The sequence below is a fragment of the Schistocerca gregaria genome, chromosome X (genome assembly GCF_023897955.1).
Source record: "Schistocerca gregaria isolate iqSchGreg1 chromosome X, iqSchGreg1.2, whole genome shotgun sequence".
Classification (NCBI taxonomy): Eukaryota; Metazoa; Arthropoda; class Insecta; order Orthoptera; family Acrididae; genus Schistocerca; species Schistocerca gregaria.
Genome location: NC_064931.1, coordinates 40,050,758 through 40,070,999, shown reverse-complemented (window position 1 = coordinate 40,070,999; position 20,242 = coordinate 40,050,758). Strand labels below are relative to the sequence as shown.

At 38.4% G+C, this 20,242-nt stretch overlaps 1 protein-coding gene across 2 annotated transcripts in view; it reads left to right on the top strand.

Moving 5' to 3' along the window:
- The first annotated feature begins 3,183 nt into the window (after nt 1-3,183).
- Nucleotides 3,184-20,242, top strand: part of LOC126297681 (metal-response element-binding transcription factor 2) — a 121,864-nt gene continuing 104,805 nt past the window's right edge. The window contains exon 1 of one of the 2 annotated variants that reach the window (XM_049988792.1): nt 3,184-3,545. The gene's annotated coding sequence lies outside the window, so the exon portion shown is untranslated. Of the gene's footprint in view, nt 3,546-3,587; nt 3,710-20,242 lie in introns of those variants that run through there. The other variant, XM_049988791.1, reaches the window with a different exon arrangement.

The window sequence follows — 20,242 nt, the reverse complement described above, 5'->3', positions numbered from 1 at the left end:
AGTCTACTTCGCATATTTTCATACGCTTGTGTCATATGGTATTATTTTTGGGGTGATTCTTCTGATTCAAAAAGGGTATTTTTGGCCCAAAAACGGGCTGTTCGAACTATGTGTGGTATAAGTTCGAAAACCTCTTGTCGACCCCCATTCAATAGCCTGGGAATTTTGACATTGCCCTCACAGTATATATTTTCTTTAATGTCGTTTATTGTTAGCAATATTAGCTTATTCCCAAGAGTTAGCAGCTTTCACTCAGTTAATACTAGGCAGAAATCAAATCTGCATGTGGAATGCACTTCCTTGACTCTTGTGCATAAAGGAGTGCAGTATTCTGCTGCATCCATTTTCAATAAGCTACCACAAGAACTCAAAAATCTTAGCAGTAGCCCAAAACACTTTTAAGTCTAAACTAAAGAGTTTCCTCATAGCTCACTCCTTCTATTCTGTCGAGGAGTTCCTGGAAGAGCCAAAAAATTAAGCAAATTCCAGTGTTAATTTTTTTTATTTTCTTTATTTAAATTAACGACTTGTCGCCTGAATATGTTTCTTATATTTCATTTTATCTGTTTGTACAATCTACAACTGAATATGTTTCTTATATTTCATTTCATCTGTTTCTACAATTGTGTTACAATTTCATGTACTGACTCGTTCCAAGACCATTGAGACTTCTCCTTATTGTGGTCCCACGGAACAATAAATAAATAAATAAATAAATAATAGGTAAATACAAGTAGTTATCTGTTGAGGGCAACTGTAGCTGAAGCACTCCATGTTTCTGAAATAAACAGCTTTGAGTTGTATATGAACTTTTACTGGTACATGATGAGGTGTTAAATGTTTTACTGACATATATACACATGAAGATGTTATTTGAAATCACGAAACCAGTCATATTCCAGCAAAAGTTCATATACAGTTGAAAGCGGTTTGTTTCAGAAACATGAATAGGTAAATAATTGGAGCTCAAAGCAGTCTACAGTGTTTGGTACAATGGTGAGGTTCTGAGATTTCACAACAGGAAATTGTAATAACAGCCATGTGAAATATGGTGTACCTTCATGAGGTGTGGTACACTGGACGCTACTGTTTCCATCAAGACTTTGTGTGTTGTAGTCAGCACTGTTGAAGACCAATTGAAATGATGCAGATAAATCAAATACCAATCTCTTTGCTGTCACTGCAAACACTTCAAACCATACTGCTTCTGTGTAGGAGGCATTGTAAAACAGACAGTACATAACCCAGTCTATAAGAGCCATACTTTTTGTAGAGGAATGCAGTCAGGCCAACTTGCAGTGGTGGCAAGAAAGAGTTGGGTCTGAAAGCTGCCATCATGCTGCATGCTGTGGCTCTACTTTCGGTCTTCCATTCATTCAAATTGCCTCACTTCCTCTACCTCACTAGTCGATTAGCAACATTTTGGACTGTATTAGGGATGAGGCCCCATTCTCCATAAGACACTAGCCTGGAGGATGATATTCTGTGGTGTTGTAAACGTGCATTCACGTATCTTCAACATGTCTATTCCTGGACGCCCTGCCTCTGAATATAACGTTTTTGACTGATACCGACTAAATGTAAGAATTTTGTACACAGTGTTTTTGAAACAAACAACAGTGAATTTCTTCACCAATGAGGCAATCACTATATCACTTCTTCAACAGTTGAGCTTCATGGTCTTGACATCAAGATGGCAGTCACCATGGATCTCGTCTGTTAACTGCTGATGGGAAAATTGAAAGTCCTCATCATTTTCACTGAGGCAGTTGAAAATTTGCTGCATGGTGCCATCATGTTACTGAGCAGTAACCAAGGCAGGAACTGGTCCAATCCGACATACTATTGAGCATTGTGATTAATAGTTTTGTCTCTCAGCAAGGTTCAGAACAGTCTCTTGCAGCCCCAGGTTACACACGCAATACACCAGGCCCATCGATTAGCTGGGCGCTTGTTCTCATGAGCCAGAAATTCTGACATAATAGCTCACCCACACAAAAAGTTAGTTTTGAAATCAAAATCTGGTCGAACAGGTCGGGTTTCCTTTTGGCTACAACCAGCCAAAACCCACTTATCCTCTGCAAAGATTAATTTTTGGGTAGTGTACTATTTACGGTGTGGTTCACTAACCTTGACCACAATTTTGCTCCAAAAGAGCAACTGTCCACTCCATCCTTTTACTTGATTCAAGAACATTCTTCAAGGCCATTTTGGACCTAAGTGATAGCACTTTTATGCCATCGCCCAGTAAATCAGCACATACAACACTCTTCTCACTTGAACTCATCATGTACGGTCATTTTACGCATTTAAGTCAAATTTACTGACCAACACAAGGGACCAGCCTTCCCCCTATCAGGAATGGGAAGTCATTGACACTTCACAAACATCTTACCCTTCAATCACGGCAAATATCAGCTGCCTACAATTTCATTAACATCATGACGTTACTGGATGATGGAATTCGGCAATGAATGTGCAACAGAGTACGGAAGGGTGCAGGGTGTTGGTCCTGAGATGGTCCATCTCCTTAGCTTTGAAATCGCGCTAACTTCAACACGCCACACGCCATACGGTTGATCTGACGAAAAAGGTCACTCCGACCAATTTCCTGGGAAATTTTATCCTCTTTATTTTCGTAAGCAGTCAATTTGGCCGTAAATTAAGCCTTTTCCGAATTATAAGCGAAAAACCCAATAGCGTCCAGTTTCTTTCTTCGTTATTTCTGTTTCTGACCCATTTCCGAGCATGAGGGATTTTGAAAATTCGGATTACGCACTCTCGGAAATATTTTGAAAGCTTATCATAAAACTCCTGCAAAACTTCCCGTTATTTGGCCTTTCTGAGCACCATTTGACTGAACCGGTAGTACACTTTTTCGCAGTTTGAAGGACCTGTTTCTTTCTTGGTACGAGCAGCTAATAAAGTAATTAAGAATCGTATGGAAAAAAAAGTTTTTCTCTTTAGTCCTTAGAGTGAAAGAAATATATTATTACTTTCAAATTAATTGTTTATTTACAATAAAGGATTGTTAAAGTTATTTATTTTCTCTGCGTTTAGTTCCGATTCAGTTGAAATTTTTTTCAACTGTTTTTTATCCATCTTTATTTGTTCGATATCAGCCTGGAGTAATTTTTACCAACAGAAATCAGTTTCGTAGGTTAAATAGCACACTCGATTTTGTATATGGAGGTCGATAACCACCTACACTCGCGCAACGTTCGATAGTAGTGTTTGAAACGTAACTTCCAAGATGGTGCACGGACAGTTTTGAATTTTAACATTGTGTTCTGGCTATGCAGATTTCCTGATTTTGGATTTCTGGACAAAAAATTTGTCGCGGCAGCTTTTGGGAATTCTCAGCCACACATGGACGATATTTTTAGTCTCTTATATTGAGTGATCCGTGCGCACGGACGTTGTATTTGGGAGTGAATTTTGCCGCGCATCGCAAGCTAACATTCAGTTTTTTTAATACTTAACATGGCTGACACTCAATAATGAAGAGGAAACCACTTAGTGTTGTTGACTGTCGTAACATGAAGGTAAACCATGTTTCTACCTCGTTGCGATAGAGACAGCCTCTTACCTGAAGCTAGGAGATTATCGTGTTCCGAAGGAACGACTGTTCCCAGTGTATGTGTGTGTGTGGCTCGGCTGGGTGTGGAGATGGTTTTGTTCGTTCTACGAAAGCGAGTAGTGACGTTAGGTGAATAAGTAACTTGTTGGAGATGTACTGATGTTGTTATATTTTATTTCGAATTCGTGGAAATTCAAAAGTGGATTCTTTCTAGTATTTAATGAATAAATCAATGGTAGACATTGATTGCTGTTGCGATTGGCTGCTATTCGGTTGATCATTTGAGCCGACAACAACTGACTATGTACTGCAATTCATTGCGTTAGGGTCATTTGTTACCAGTATTGTATTGCTAAAAGTATTGTGGACGCTGTTGCAAACCTTCTTTATGCTGTAATTTTAAATTTTTATTCAGAGTTCACGCTGGTTGTGCAGAGGTAACACGAGAACGCCTCGACTTGTATATTCCGTGTGTCATCTGTTGACAGTCACTTGAGACTGTTGCAGTTTATAAAGCTATATTGATAGCGCGGAAATGTTGGTCTCTCCAAATTGTAACGTTTCGTGCTTGGATGGAAAAAAGTGCAAGCACGAAACTTGCTTTAACGCGTTTGTAAAGCCACTTTTTACCAGGCTAGTATTAATTTCATTCAGTAGTTGCGCGTTTAGTGATTTCATAGTGTGGATATGCAAGATGATTTGTCTTAAGGCGTAGTATATAACATAGTCTGAGCTGTTACGCATTTGTATGTATATTTAACGGAATTTATATTTTTTTCGCTGCTTGGTCAAGAACTGTGCTGAATTGTACAGTCTCGATTGAATCCCATATAAAATTCTGTTAAATGATTGATTGGAAGCACACAATTTCCGTGATATTTGAAGTGGTATAAAGCCCAATTGCAGTCGCTTTGGGAGGTGGGGAGAAGGCGGTTTCTTCTGCGTTATTAAATACCCTATGTTGTAAAATAAATTCTATTACCGGTTGTGTTGTATGTCTGTTGCCTTTAGGGATAACTGTACACTAATGACGTCTGTTTTATATGGTTGTGCGAGCAGTGTCATACCTTTATTTGGAGGGGGGAGAAAAAGCTGTGCGCAGTCAATGATCCACTGTTATGCCTTGAGAACATTGCATCTATAGCTAAGCAGTTTAGGTATATTATTTTCAATGCCATTGTGAAAAAATCAAAAAAAATCAGCAGCATAAACGCGCCGTAGCAGATGAGATTTGGTGAATTTTCGAAACATTTTGATAGATATTAGTAACTGGAGGATGACATAAACTACAATATGAAATATTAAAGTTGTTTGAGTGTTGCCAAGTAAGATGGCCCAAGAGTTGTTTTAGCTGAATAGTGCAATATAGGCCTACTGTGGACATGCACAATGTTTTGTTAACATTGTATTCAAATGGTGCCATTCTTTCTGCAGTATGGTGGTGTATGCTTGTATCTACTCAGTGCTCCCCTCATTGTTTTCTTTCGGTGATGTGCTTATCTATACTGTCATTTATGTGGAAAAAAAGGCAACTGTTCAACTTTCTAAAACCTAGCCAGATATATGTGGTGTTTGTGACTAGTGTGAACCTTCTGGTTCTTTGTAAGAGCGTCATGGGTTTTACTCATTAGGATAGAGTTGTTCAAAGCATCCAGAAACAGTTAAGATTAAAAATATGGTTAGGAATGAAAATGTTGGTGCTACATTATAAATGGATGGTTTGACACTTTCTGTACTGCTGTAGGTGGCCCATGTATGTTAAACATTTTTAAAATTTGCTGCATTTAGAGTTGCGTTGTTTAAACATTCTTTTTAAAATGTTAAATATGACAGAACTGAGGAGCAGACACTGTAATGTCATATCATAGGGGTTGTGATTGGTTAATGCACTTGCGTAGCTTTCCCTATATCTTCTTTAGTGGTATAACTGTATGGAGAGTAGTGCAGTTCATAAATGAGTAGCATAAAATATCTGATAGTATTGAGTAAATTGAGTGCACATTAGCTGTAACTGCATAGAGATGATATAAAAAATTCTCGCCCCTCCCCACCCCACCCCCTCCTACACACACACACACACACACACACACACACACACACACACACACACACAGAGAGAGAGAGAGAGAGAGAGAGAGAGAGAGAGAGAGAGAGAGAGAGAGAGAGAGACTACTGCTGCTACAAGTGTACCTTATTTTTAAATAGCATTCTGTTGTTGGACACTATTGAAAGTTTTATGCCCATGATTTTCTCAAGTTTTAATTGAAAATTTGAGAGATTTCTTGCGCGAAGACTCGTGAACATGTGTAGTGCCTTCTTGCATGCACAAGCATTTGAACATCAATTTGCTTGACTAGTAATTCAGAATTTGATTTGAGGCTCTTGTAGTAGCTATGTCTCACAGTCAAAATTACTGTATTTCAGTTTCACAAATTATGCAAACAATTGTTTTTTATATAGACCTTTATGCTTTTATTGCTAGTTGACTTCATTGGAAAATGAGTATTTTGTGAGAGATGCAGGGGTAAAGTTGAAAGTAAACTTTGGTGAGTAGTATGCAAGTGACAACAATTTCTTTTTTTATCATGTCCAGTGTAAAAAGCACAATGTTGCGAAATGCAAATATGCTACCCATAGGCAATTCTTGTTACGCCTTCAGTTCTTGGAAGATACAACATTCTGAGACTTCCATGGAAGGCAGCTGATAATTCCACTTTGAATTGTTGCGGACACACTTCATAGGCTTGGTCTTGCATCATCCACATAGTGCATGCCATAGAATCAACCTACAGTATAGTAGTAGTTTATAGTGTTGCTTGAAATACAGGTGAAAGTGTTTTTTATTGTCGTTCAACTATAATCAAGTGAAACAATTTTGTTTTGTACAGTAGTGTCCACATAGTAAACGTGATTTAGTTTTCATGTCACACAGTGGCTGCCAAATGATTTTGTATGAAATTAAACATGATATTGTCTTATGGTTATTGGGAGTGGTTGAATTGTATTTTTTTTATCTGAGAAATGGCAAATTATAGCATTGAAATGCTTTTTGAAAGTCTTTAGTGTGTCACTACACAAGAATTTTAGTGAAGTTATATGAAAGATCATAAGAGTAACACTTTTGTGTTTTGGATCTCAAAACTTAGATGTAATATGCTTACTGTTAATTATTAGTACTCTTTGCTTGCTAGAGTGTGGTATTTTACAACGGTTCCCCTCTACACCCAATCTTCTTTGTGGTGTCAAGACTGATTTGTAGCATAGGCCAAGGTCTAGGTTAGGTTAAAAGGTAATAATTTGGTTGACAGTTGGTGAAGCAACTAATGTGAAAGCCAAATAGAGGTTGTGGTAACTGTACCATATCCTAATGTTTGTTTCCCCATATTTAATGCATTTTTCATATTAAAACTAAAACTGCAAAGTAAATTCAGAAACCATATATTAGCTCATGGACAAGTCTCCGAGTATTTTGATGCATACCTTGTACATAAATTATGAAAAATGCAAGGGGCACTCTTCATTCACATTTACTAACTTTACTTTTGGAATAAATGTGTACGTTATTTATCAAAGTGCTAGTAAACTGTGTTAACCAACTCATTTTTATAGCAGATAATTTGAAGTAGCTCACTGTTTTTCTTAATGGCAGCATACGAGTATAGCTCACTACTGCTACTTCTGCTCCTGTTGCTGCTGTTATATTACTGTGTAGAACACAGCAGCAATTATCACAGATGCTGCTTGAAACTGTTGCAGAATATTTTTGAAATTTATGAATTGTGATGAACTAGGAAATTTGTGGATCCCATACTTTTGTTCCACCAACTAATGTCAGATGGTGCTCAGATGCACCTTTTTTATCAAAAATTTAGTTTGGTTTGTGAGTACATATCTTGTGTGCTGTGCCCAGGTTTAGATAGTATACATCTGACTAAAATCTTTTATTTCAAAATGTAATATTTATTTGCTGAGTATTGATTTCAAATGTATGTTTTTTGAAGGAACTATTTGAAATCATACCTTCAGCTGATTTAATGATTTGAACAGCCACCAGAGCAAGTAAAGATTTTTTACAGTTGGTCTGTGTACCATCATGTGTTGCCTCAGCTGCATTGGTTGTGGATACTGGTAATTCACACAGTGCAACTTTTTAATGAGGCCCAAATTGAAGTGTCAAAATCCTTGACAAATCCTATAAATTGTAGGATCTCGTTCAAATGATCCTAGTACTTAATCAAAGTTATTATATAACATTTATAAACGATATTTGATAAAATCCCTGTACAGGTTAATACAAATGTAAGTCATGAAATTAAGTTTGAATAGATAAATGTTTTACATGTAATACACATCGATATGTAGGCCTAGCACTTTTAATAAGTGCTGTTGGTGCTCAACAATAGTTCTTTAGATTATTATGCCAAAATGACTTTTTAGCGTTACTATTGTAATCTAATAAGATTTTGAAACTGCCTCGCTGCAAAGTGAACATCCTGTGTATCGTAAACAGGCAATTTGAATAACATTGTGTTGGGATTATACTTCACACTTTTGGAAATGCTTCTGACTTATTCATTTCAGGTAAGGACAGTGGATGCAGATTGTACAGTCTTACATGAGATATGAAATCGTTAGTGAAGGGCATGTGGTATTTGTTTTCTCTGTTTTTCTCTGCTGTAAAGATGAGCTTTCTTTTGTGTAAATATTTGAGTAGTGGCAAATTAAATGTAAATATTCCCTGAAGAGTTCTATATTCCAATCAAAGATATGACTGTACTAAATATGGGTTGGTGGTGTGGCTCAAATGGGGAGATGTTTCCGGTAATTAAAATTGTATATAAATATAGTGCATTTCATGTATTTCATAAGATATTTTTGCTGCTACTTGAATTTTAAAATTTTGTATAATGTCCATTGGTTGGTGCGTTCATTTCTTTACACCTGTGACACTAAGTACTTTGCCCATTGCCGCCCACCTAAGTAGCTTCGCTATCTTACAGCCATTGCTGTGCCAACATACTTCGACAACTATATTGCATTTATTGACAGTACTGTAAGTTAGCTGATGTGGATTTTGCCAGTTAAACCTGTTTACTCTGTAATGCAGACAGGATGTTTGTGTGCGCTCTTATTTAAATAGTCACTGCCCAGGCCGTGAGCTCACCACAAAGAATTAGGTGCGTTTCTTTGTGGAAACAGAGGCCATTGATCACCAGTTAGGATATACTTTGAAGCAAAAATTATGCTTTCATTCAAAAATTACAATACAAAACTTTTTGATCGTGTGATATTTTTTAAACTGTTTGGGGTGGACTGTTTCCATCATTTCATTCAAATTGTTTATAAATGAATCTCTTTCATCATGGAAATCATTGTCAACTTTGTTTTCACTCTGACATTCCTGCAAAAGTTCTACAATATCTTCCTCAGAACGGACTCTGTGTTAAGTAGTAGTCATTTCACACCTGTTAACGTGAACATAATTATTACAACCTTTCTCTTAATGCAGCTGTTGTAATTTGACACCGAGGTAACATAGGCTTCCCTAAGTGACAATATTATGCAGCAGTGAAGCCTGGTAGTCAGATTCTACAATGGACTATGTGAGAGCTATTAACAACCGTTTCAATTGAGGACTGACATCGAGCAATGTCAAGTGCCACTTGCTGTCGAAATGGAAGGGGCTGAAGTTATTGTATGCAGAATCAATCACTTTTTCCCTATATCAACAAAATGTGTAATTTTTTCTTTTTTTTTCGCAGCAGTTATAGAAAAAACTGTTGTGAGTCATTGAATTTGTGTCTTGTGGAAACAGAACTTTTTGTTTGTGTTTAGAGATCCTTTCAATTCACCATTCTCGAACAATTTCCATGCTCAAGTGTGAAATCACACAAAGTGGTATTTTCCTTCTGATCTCTATTTTCGTACGAACTTTGTTATTTGGCCATTATTAAGTAACAAATCAATAATGCCTACAAAGACTTTAACATACATGTTGTGAATTTTATAAGACTTTGGAAAACAATTTGAAGGCAATAGCACATTGACTGCTCTTATCTATCCGGCCATCCTGATTTAGGTTTTCCGTGATTTCCCTAAATCGCTCCAGCAAATGCCAGGATGGTTTCTTTGAAAGGGCACGGCGGACTTCCTTCCCCATCCTTTCCTAATCCGATGACCTCGCTGTCTGGTCTCCTTCCCCAAACAACCCAACTGCTCTTATCTACTGTTGTTTGTCCAGCTGTCGTACAGTTGATGGCACAAATTTAGGAAAATACAGAAGGTACGGGTGGATCTCTATATGCTGTGCAAATAAGTCACTGTAGGTAGGATATGAATATGCAGTGCTAGTAACACATCTACTGCAAATTTCTAGCACTAATTTATGGGTGACATTGACATTACACAAATAGTATGGCACTATAATAGCTTTGTAATAACATACAGGGATTAAACTACTGTTCACCAAATGAATTTTACCAAAGCAGCATCAAGAATGTTCATAAAATGTATGAACACTACACTACAGTGAGAGGAATGCATACATGTGGTTTACAGTGTTACCTCATTAGGTTCTCTAAATTGCATAGTAAAGGCACAACCCTCTCCAATTTTCCTGCTTCCTAGTGGGAAATAATTTGATTCTTCTTTTGGTTTTATTACATAGCCTCCCATGTCGTAGTGAGGTCCAAAATAAATTAGATTGTGCTCATAAGGGCAATATTGGTTCTGGTTCTGGATCTTGATTAATAGTTGTGCTTCAGCCATAATCACTCAATGGCAGTTGTGAGGGTGACCTAAAAGAAGAGGTATTGAGGTTAAATGACAGGATAATGAAGATTAGAATAATGGCAAAGGGAAGGAGTATGGACATGGTTCAGGTGTGCCCCTCCAGTGGGAGGTACATCTCAAGAGGAGGAAGTCTTTGAGGAAGAACTGTAAATGCAGTTGATTGGACAAAGGATAATAGTCATGGGAGACTTGCATGCACATGTAGTGAGTGAAGGACAAGACTATGAAAATGTACTGAGAGCAGAGTGCTAAGGAAGTAGAGTGGAGGAGGAAAGAAATTGTTGGAATTCTGCAAGAGAAATGGTTTTTGTGGCAGGTAACTCATGGTGTCTGAAGAAAGAGTCAGAAAGTAATGTACAGCAGGAGTCTAGCAGAAAAAGAAATCTTCAGTGGATTACATGCTTTGTGATTGGCAAATGAAGAAGACTGTAATGGATATAAAGGTACTACCATCTGAGGCATTGAATAGTAACCACCGGCTGTAGTGATCAGCATGAGAATCATGAAGGAATGGAAGAAGACAGAACCAGGAAGGGAGAACTAGAATAAGGAAACTGCAGGAAAAGGAAGTCAAGGAAGAATACCAGGAGATTGGAAGAGGGAGGTAACCAAGGGGTGAACCAAAAACAGAGAAGAGGAATGAGGACAATTTTAAAAGTATTGTGGTAGAAGGTGCTATGCAGATGAAGTAACTATGCAGATGGACAAGTGGCAGAAAACAGTGTAAGGAAACATCTTGGTGGAATGAAAGAGTTAAGGAAGTAGTGGGAAGGAAGACTGAGTCTCCAAGAAAGGACCAATTTAGCAAGAGAGAAGAATAAGAGAAAGGAGCAAATAAGGCAGTGGCTGAGGAGAGAAGAAAGTGGATGGGAGAATGGACAAAAGATGATGGAGGAAGCTAGCAGAGTAAGGAAGAAAGTACTATATGGAATGATCAAAAGTAAGAGGAGAGGTCTGCAAGAGGATGCAACAATGATAGATAGAATTGAGAATGAGGTTGATAACAGATGGACCCTGAAGGCAGTGTCAAAGTAGTAGTTTGAGCATTTGCTAAATCCAGACAGACTTGGAGGTGAGGGTAAAGGACTAAAGAAGGTAGCAGTACACTCTTGGGGGTGGGATCTGACATGGAAAGAAATTGAAATGACACTGGGTAAGATGACAGGAGGTAAGGCACCAGTTGTGGATGAAGTGCATGTAGAAATGCTAAAGGCAGCAGGGGAGGTTGGGAAACAATGGCTGTATTGTGTGGTGAGAGTGGAGTAGAATGAGTAGACTACTCCAGAAGATTGGAAGGGGGCACTAGTTGTCCTTATAACTGAGGAAAGTAATTGGAGAGATTGTAGAAACTACAGGGGAATCACTGATATCACACTCTTCTGAGGTATATGAAAAGATCCCACAGAGCAGAATCCGAACAAGGGTCAAGAACAAATTGATAGAGGAACAGCATGGCTTCAGCCCTGGGTGGTCAATTATTGACCTCATATTTTCAGAGATGTAGCAGCACTATGAATCTGGAGAAAATCTCATGATGGTCTTTTCCAATATATAAATGGTATTTGATAGAGGTTGTAGAAGAAAGCTCAGGGAAGCAATACAAAAGAAGGTAGTGGAAAAGGGGACAATAAGCATAGTGGAGATGTACTGTGGAAGTCTGAGTTGTGTGAAAGTGGGGAAACGAAAGGACAGATTGGTTCCAGCAAACAAGTGGTGTGAAACTGGGCAGTGTATTGTCACCTCTCATTGTGGTCTCAGGTGAGATAATGACTAAGGGAGCAGAAAAAAAAACTGGAGAACACAAGATGAAAGCAATAGTGTTACAACTAGAAAAGAAGATAGACCATCTAGGGGAAGGAGGATTGGAGGTGAAGAGTTGAAGGAGGTGGAAAGTGCCAAGTACTTGGGATGTGTGATAGAGGAGAATGGTAAGAAATGAGGAAGAGATGTCAAATGTGACGGACAGATTGGCAGATAGAAGCATTCCTGCAAAGTGTTAGGAGCCTGGTTTGGAACAAAGATATCCCACAAAAAAGCAGTGATATATGAAAGTTACTAAATCCCAATACTGACCTATGCATCTAAAACATGGGTAATGAAGAAAAGAAATGTAAGCAGATTGCAGGCACATGAAATGAAGTTACTGAGAAGTAGGTTGAGGAATAAAAGGGTAGCGGAAATATTGAAAGAGGAACCCTTGCAGAGCAGGATAGAAGCATCAAGACTAAGATGGTTTGGACACAAAGAGAATGGAATACAGGGATGATTCCCAAGAAGAGACATGAAATGGAGATGCGAAGAAAATGTCTAAGGGGAAGACCAAGGGATAGATGGCTGAAAGGTGTGGATGAATGTGTTAAAAAAGAGGCAAGGATTGGATCAGAGTGAACACTGAAAGATGGTGGGAAAATGGAACTAGATGCTGAGGCCTGTGTTGCAAACACCAGTGTGGTGTTGGAAAGTGTTAATGATTTAGAGAATATTGTGAAACCAGTCTCCGCTGCAAGAGAGACTGTAGGATAACTCATAAGAGATTCCTTAATGATGACTTGCGTATCGTAAGAATTGCTGTGTGTGGAGCCTACCATAGTTTCTCGCTCTGATCCTTTAGAAAGTTGTATCAGAAAATGGTAAGAAGCTCTGGTCAATTGAAAGTTAGTGAATCATCAAATTTCTTGTAAATCATTTCTGTATTGAAACTGAAGGGTACAGACAGATAGCAGATATACCGAATTCTCTATTTAAAAATGGATTCACGCTAATGGATACCACTACTGCACCAATCTTCGGCCACCACATCCATTTCCAAATGAGGCATATTGAAAAAAGCTGTGCCAGTATTGAGAAACACTTGATAGGATTAAAAAAAAGCTCCAACTATTTCCTAAAGATTCTTCATTGGGTACTTTAGATATTATCCCTTTACCAGTTTGCATTTATTAAGAATTTCTAATGCATTATGTAATCCTAAGTAGTAGAAAAAGAACAAAGGTCTTTTGTTTATAAGAAGGAATGGCTATCTGTGATAAGATCCTAAAGCATATTATAATCTCAAATACTATGATGATTGTGGAAGGAAAGAAGCTTATTCCAAAGAATCGCCATTTCTTCAAAAGGTAGAGAAACTATCCTAGTTCAAAACAACTCAATTCTTCACACACATTACCTTCCACATAGTATGTGCAAGTTGATAAGTAAATTCTATATCCTTAAATGCCTGAAAGGTGATCATCACTACCACATATTTGATTGATAACCTAGATGGAATCATATGTATTATGTCAAATAATATTTGTCAATTAAAGCAAAGTATGTTCTATTGGTATTGAGCGTTCCAAGATAGTGAACAGTAATATTGGGTGTTTCCCAAAAAAGTGTGACAGGACTGATGATTCAACGTACACAAATGATTTATCACATAGGGCCAGCAGCACACTCGGATTGGTTGTTGTTGTTGTTGTTATTGTTGTTGTTGTTGTTGTTGTCTTCAGTCCTGAGACTGGTTTGATGCAGCTCTCCATGCTACTCTATCCTGTGCAAGCTTCTTGATCTCCCAGGACCTACTGCAACATACATCCTTCTGAATCTGCTTAGTGTATTCATCTCTTGGTCTTCCTCTACGATTTTTACCCTCCACGCTGCCCTCCAATGCTAAATTTGTGATCCCTTGATGCCTCAAAACATGTCCTACCAACCGATCCCTTCTTCTAGTCAAGTTGTGCCACAAACTTCTCTTCTCCCCAATCCTATTCAATACCTCCTCATTAGTTACGTGATCTACCCACCTTATCTTCAGCATTCTTCTGTAGCACCACATTTCGAAATCTTCTATTCTCTTCTTGTCCAAACTAGTTACCGTCCATGTTTCACTTCCATACATGGCTACACTCCAAACAAATACTTTCAGAAACGACTTCCTGATACATAAATCTATATTCGATGTTAACAACTTTCTCTTCTTCAGAAACGCTTTCCTTGCCATTGCCACTCTACATTTTATATCCTCTCTACTTCGACCATCATCAGTTATTTTACTTCCTAAATAGCAAAACTCCTGTACTACTTTAAGTGTCTCATTTCCTAATCTAATTCCCTCAGCATCACTCGATTTAATTCGACTGCATTCCATTATCCTCGTTTTGCTTTTGTTGATGTTCATCTTATATCCTCCTTTCAAGACACTGTCCATTCCGTTCAACTGCTCTTCCAAGTCCTTTGCCGTCTCTGACAGAATTACACTGTCATCGGCGAACCTCAAAGTTTTTACTTCTTCTCCATGAATTTTAATACCTACTCCAAATTTTTCTTTTGTTTCCTTTACTGCTTGCTCAGTATACAGATTGAATAACATCGGGGAGAGGCTACAACCCTGTTTCACTCCTTTCCCAACCACTGCTTCCCTTTCATGCCCCTCAACTCTTGTGACTGCCATCTGGTTTCTGTACAAATTGTAAATAGCCTTTCGCTCCCTGTATTTTACCCCTGCCACCTTCAGAGTTTGAAAGAGAGTATTCCAGTCAACATTGTCAAAAGCTTTCTCTAAGTCTACAAATGCTAGAAACGTAGGTTTGCCTTTTCTTAATCTTTCTTCTAAGATAAGTCGTAAGGTCAGTATCGCCTCACGTGTTCCAACATTTCTATGGAATCCAAACTGATCCTCCTCGAGGTCCGCATCTACCAGTTTTTCCATTCGTCTGTAAAGAGTTCGCATTAGTATTTTGCAGCTGTGACAAATTAAACTGATAGTTCAGTAATTTTCACATCTGTCAACACCTGCTTTCTTTGGGATTGGAATTATTATATTCTTCTTGAAGTCTGAGGGTATTTCGCCTGTCTCATAAATCTTGCTCACCAGTTGGTAGAGTTTTGTCATGAATGGCTCTCCCAAGGCCGTCAGTAGTTCTAATGGAATGTTGTCGACTCCGGGGACCTTGTTTCGACTCAGGTCTTTCAGTGCTCTGTCAAACTCTTCACGCAGTATTTTATCTCCCATTTCGTCTTCATCTACATCCTCTTCCATTTCCATAATATTGTCCTCAAGTACATCGCCCTTGTATAAACCTTCTATATACTCTTTCCACCTTTCTGCTTTCCCTTCTTTGCTTAGAACTGGTTTCCATCTGAGCTCTTGATATTCGTACAAGTGGTTCTCTTTTCTCCAAAGGTTTCTTTAATTTTCCTGTAGGCACTATCTATCTATCTTACCCCCTAGTGAGATAAGCTTCTACATCCTTACATTTGTCCTCTAGCCATCCCTGCTTAGCCATTTTGCACTTCCTGTCAATCTCATTTTTGAGACGTTTGTATTCCTTTTTGCCTGCTTCATTTACTGCATTTTTATATTTTCTCCTTTCATCAATTAAATTCAATATTTCTTCTGTTACCCAAGGATTTCTACTAGCCCTCGTCTTTTTACCTACTTGATCCTCTGCTGCCTTCATGACTTCATCCCTCAGAGCTACCCATTCTTCTTCTACTGTGTTTCTTTCCCCCATTCCTGTCAATTGTTCCCTTATGCTCTCCCTGAAACTCTGTACAACCTCTGGTTCTTTCAGCTTATCCAGATCCCATGTCCTTAAATTCCCACCTTTTTGCAGTTTCTTCAGTTTTAACCTACAGGTCATAACCAATAGATTGTGGTCAAAGTCCACATCTGCCTCTGTAAATGTCCTACAATTTAAAACCTGATTCCTAAATCTCTGCCTTACCATTATATAATCTATTTGATACCTTTTAGTATCTCCAGGGTTCATCCATGTATACAACCTTCTTTTATGATTCTTGAACCAAGTGTTAGCTATGATTAAGTTATGCTCTGTGCAAAATTCTACCAGACGGCTTCCTCTTTCATTTCTCTCTCCCAATCCATAATCACCTACTATATTTCCTTCTCTCCCTTTTCCTACTGATGAATTCCAGTCACCCATGACTATTAAATTTTTGTCTCCCTTCACTACCTGAATAATTTCTTTTATCTCATCATACATTTCATCAATTTTTTCATCATCTGCAGAGCTAGTTGGCATATAAACTTGTACTACTGTAGCAGGTGTGGGCTTCGTATCTATCTTGGCCACAATAATGCGTTCACTATGCTGTTTGTAGTAGCTTATCTGCATTCCTATTTTCATGTTCATTATTAAACCTACTCCTGCATTACCCCTATTTGATTTTGTATTTATAACTTTGTATTCACCTGACCAGAAGTCTTGTTCCTCCTGCCACTGATCTTCACTAATTCCCACTATATCTAACTTTAAGCTATCCATTTCCCTTTTTAAATTTTCTAATCTACCTGCCCGATTAAGGGATCTGACATTCCACGCTCCGATCCGTAGAACGCCAGTTTTCTTTCTCCTGATAACGACGTCCTCCTGAGTAGTCCCCGCCCGGAGATCCGAATGGGGGACTATTTTACCTCCGGAATATTTTACCCAAGAGGATGCCCATCATCATTTAACCATACAGTATAGCTGCATGCCCTCGGGAAAAATTACGGCTGTAGTTTCCCCTTGCTTTCAGCCGTTCGCAGTACCAGCACAGCAAGGCTGTTTTGGTTAGCGTTACAAGGCCAGATCAGTCAATCATCCAGACTGTTGCCCCTGCAACTACTGAAAAGGCTGCTGCCCCTCTTCAGGAACCACATGTTTGTCTGGCCTCTCAACAGATACCCCTCCGTTGTGGTTGCACCTACGGTACGGCCATCTGTATTGCTGAGGCCCACAAGCCTCCCCACCAACGGCAAGGTCCATGGTGCATGGGGGGATTGTTTATTAGTGAAGTTATTTTCTAGGTGAGTATTGCTGCTGGGTGGCTGTAAGTAAATACAGAATGAATTTGGCAGTATTTTCAGTTTGTGTACTAAATGGTGGTATTCTTATTAGTGTAATTTCTGAATACAAGACAGTAACATGTGGTAAAGTAAAAGAACCCAACAGTATCCAATAATATCAGTGATAAACTTTGGGTAACTATATCATAAGTAAGATGTATTAGGATTACTGTCAAACGAGATCAGTAAGTGAAACTAGTAGTATTGAAAATGGATTTGTTGTGATGGTTCTAGGGAAATTTCCGTGCATCTGTAAAAGACTAAACCTACAAGACACTAGAGTGACCAATTTTACAGAACTCAACATTTGCAGTCCTTATGAAGGAGGCAAGTCTGCAGGCATCCAACAGTATGGTAGACCCACTTCTTTTTTGTCAACCCATAAGAAAGTGCAATAGACATACTCAGGGAACTTGAAACTGTGTCTTTGGTAGGAAAGAGACATTCTCGTGAAATATTGTTGGATAAACTGAAGAGAATGAATATTTGAGGAAGCGTGTGCAACACTTTGTATATCTTGCATCTTCCAAGCTAACCTGGGTTTTTGTCTATTCTATTGATTAGTCTCTCACTGCAACAATCATCCTGAGAATGTAGAAAAAAAGATGTTTAAGGCAACCTTTCATGACCAAATATAACAGCAAAGAAGCTAAAGAATATTGAATGATTTTGAATTTGGTACACAAAAACATTATCTGATTTGTCTCTTCTCTTGGGTTACTTTAAAGTATCCTCCCACTGACTATGTGAAAGGAAGTTGTCAACCTGTTTACTGTACAGGAAAAGCATACTGGTTGTCACAGCTCCATTTCTATATATCTAAGCCCACCTTTTATATCCTGTATTGACTGGGACTACTTTCATTTTTTTCCCCCCTACAAAGATTCCTTGACAGGACTAAGCAATAATCTTCCTTCCTTCTTGCAAAGATTCCTAATCCCGATCTGTTCACCATCTCTTGCAAGAGGTTGACTTGTAATTAAGTACCAGGTGACCTGTGCAGAACTTCGCAATTTTATAGTTTTAAATATGACACTATTTGGATTAAACTTGGTTATTGGGTTAAGAGTAGTTGTGGTAATGAAGAACACTATGAAATAATAATCATGAAATAGTGATACATACTTGTATATACATTTCCATGCACATAGTTTTGAACAAAATTCTTTACGGAGCATTACAGTGTAAACGATGTTTGGCATAAGAGCCTAATCTTTGTGTACTTTTCATTTTTTTAAGGGCTGCAGAAATGTTAGTTGATTCAATTAATCTTGAAAAGGCTACATATAGTTTCTTATGTGTGAATACGTGATTTGGTAAATAAGAGTCCTGCTCTTTGAAGTGTTTGTCCGTGTAACTTGTTTATAGTGATAGCAAACGCAGTTTGACTTGGCACTTGTGTGATGGGCAGACTACCACAGTTATTATTTATGACAATGCTGCATAGAAATGAACCACTGAATAGGTACTTTAAAACAAATCAAATGCTATTTTTGATTCCTGTTACAGACATCTAGGAATTGCAGAGGGGAGTATGTAGATAATATTTTGAATTGGAATCTTTGACCAGAAACATACCATTTCCGTGCTACAACCATTTGAAAATATGTTGGTAACACGACCACTTTCACAAGTAACTTATGGGCGTGACCCAGTACATTACTTGTTTTACAGTTCTACACATGAATAGCCAAATAAATTGCTTGTGTACTTATTGACAGGTTCTCTTTAACATAATGCAGTATGACATCTTCCAATTTGGGTGTGTGTGACATCTCTTTGAAGCAACACAGTGATGCCTGCTGATGGGGAAGGTGCTCTTTTTTGAAGCTGTTTCATAATAGTGACAAAAAGGATATGCGATAAGTCGGGTGTTTTGGAGAAAGCTCTTGCTAAAGGTGATGAGCAGCTCTTCCAGTACTGTCAACTTCACCATTCAGAAGGATCATGTTGGTGTATTCTGCAAATGTGTACTCAACCGTGTTGCTCTACCACTCACAGACGTGAACGAGGCTCGAACCAGGTCAGAGAGGTAGGATAGATGTCAAATAACGTCAGCTGATCTGATGTAACCAGCTCTCACCACGAGTACCCTGTAGCGCACCTACCAAGAAAATGTGTCTATAAACTGGTGTAGTGTGGAAATGTATGGTTGCTATTCATAATACTCACTCCTCTCTACAAGTCCTAGATGTTTTTAGTGGTAATTCCTGAATGCCCTGTATAGGTATGGAGCTGGCCGCCCACAATGCCCTTTTGCCTACGATAGATAAGTCTCTTTTATGTTACATTTTTCAAGTTCTAGTGCACTGGCACGCAACGTCAGAAGCCGGAGAACTTTTCTAAGAATACCTCATTCATCACTGTAGGATTAGTATCTGTTATGAAAAAGGGATGTTAAATATTCAAGAACTCGGTACAAATCATTTTCAAATGATAAAGTGGCGTGCAAGTTTAAAGGTGGATGCAAAATGTATTCTGAATGTAGAAATATGGTTAAGACAGCGCAGTGTCACTCGTGTGCTCAGTCCGACACTATGCGCTCCAGCTGTTCTTGCACATGACATCTGGAACTGCTAGTGTATGCTGGGCGTGTCACGTGGTGCACTGCCACTCAATACTTAGCATTGCTCCATCACTCACTGTTTCATGTGAACAATACTCGGTTGAAAAGTGACAATTTAGTTAAGAGCTGGAGAAACAAGTGATTGTGAATCTGAAATAAAAGTTACGGTAAGAAATTGAACTGTAGGGTAGTATACATTCATTGTTCCCAGTATTTGCTCCACACTGTATACAGGGTGTATCATAATTTATGGCGCAAATGCATAGTCGGAAGTACACAATACTAGAAGCAAAAAAAGTCTCAACAGAGGAATGGTCACTGGTTCTGGAGAATGATTAATAGAGAACAGTCTGTCAAATGGGTTTTCTTCAGCTACCTACTTCGCGGACAAGCTACATTTTCTTGGGATTCTTCACGTGTGTTTCCGTCTGGCATCTGCTCTTACTACAACTACTTTTGTTAGGTTTCTACA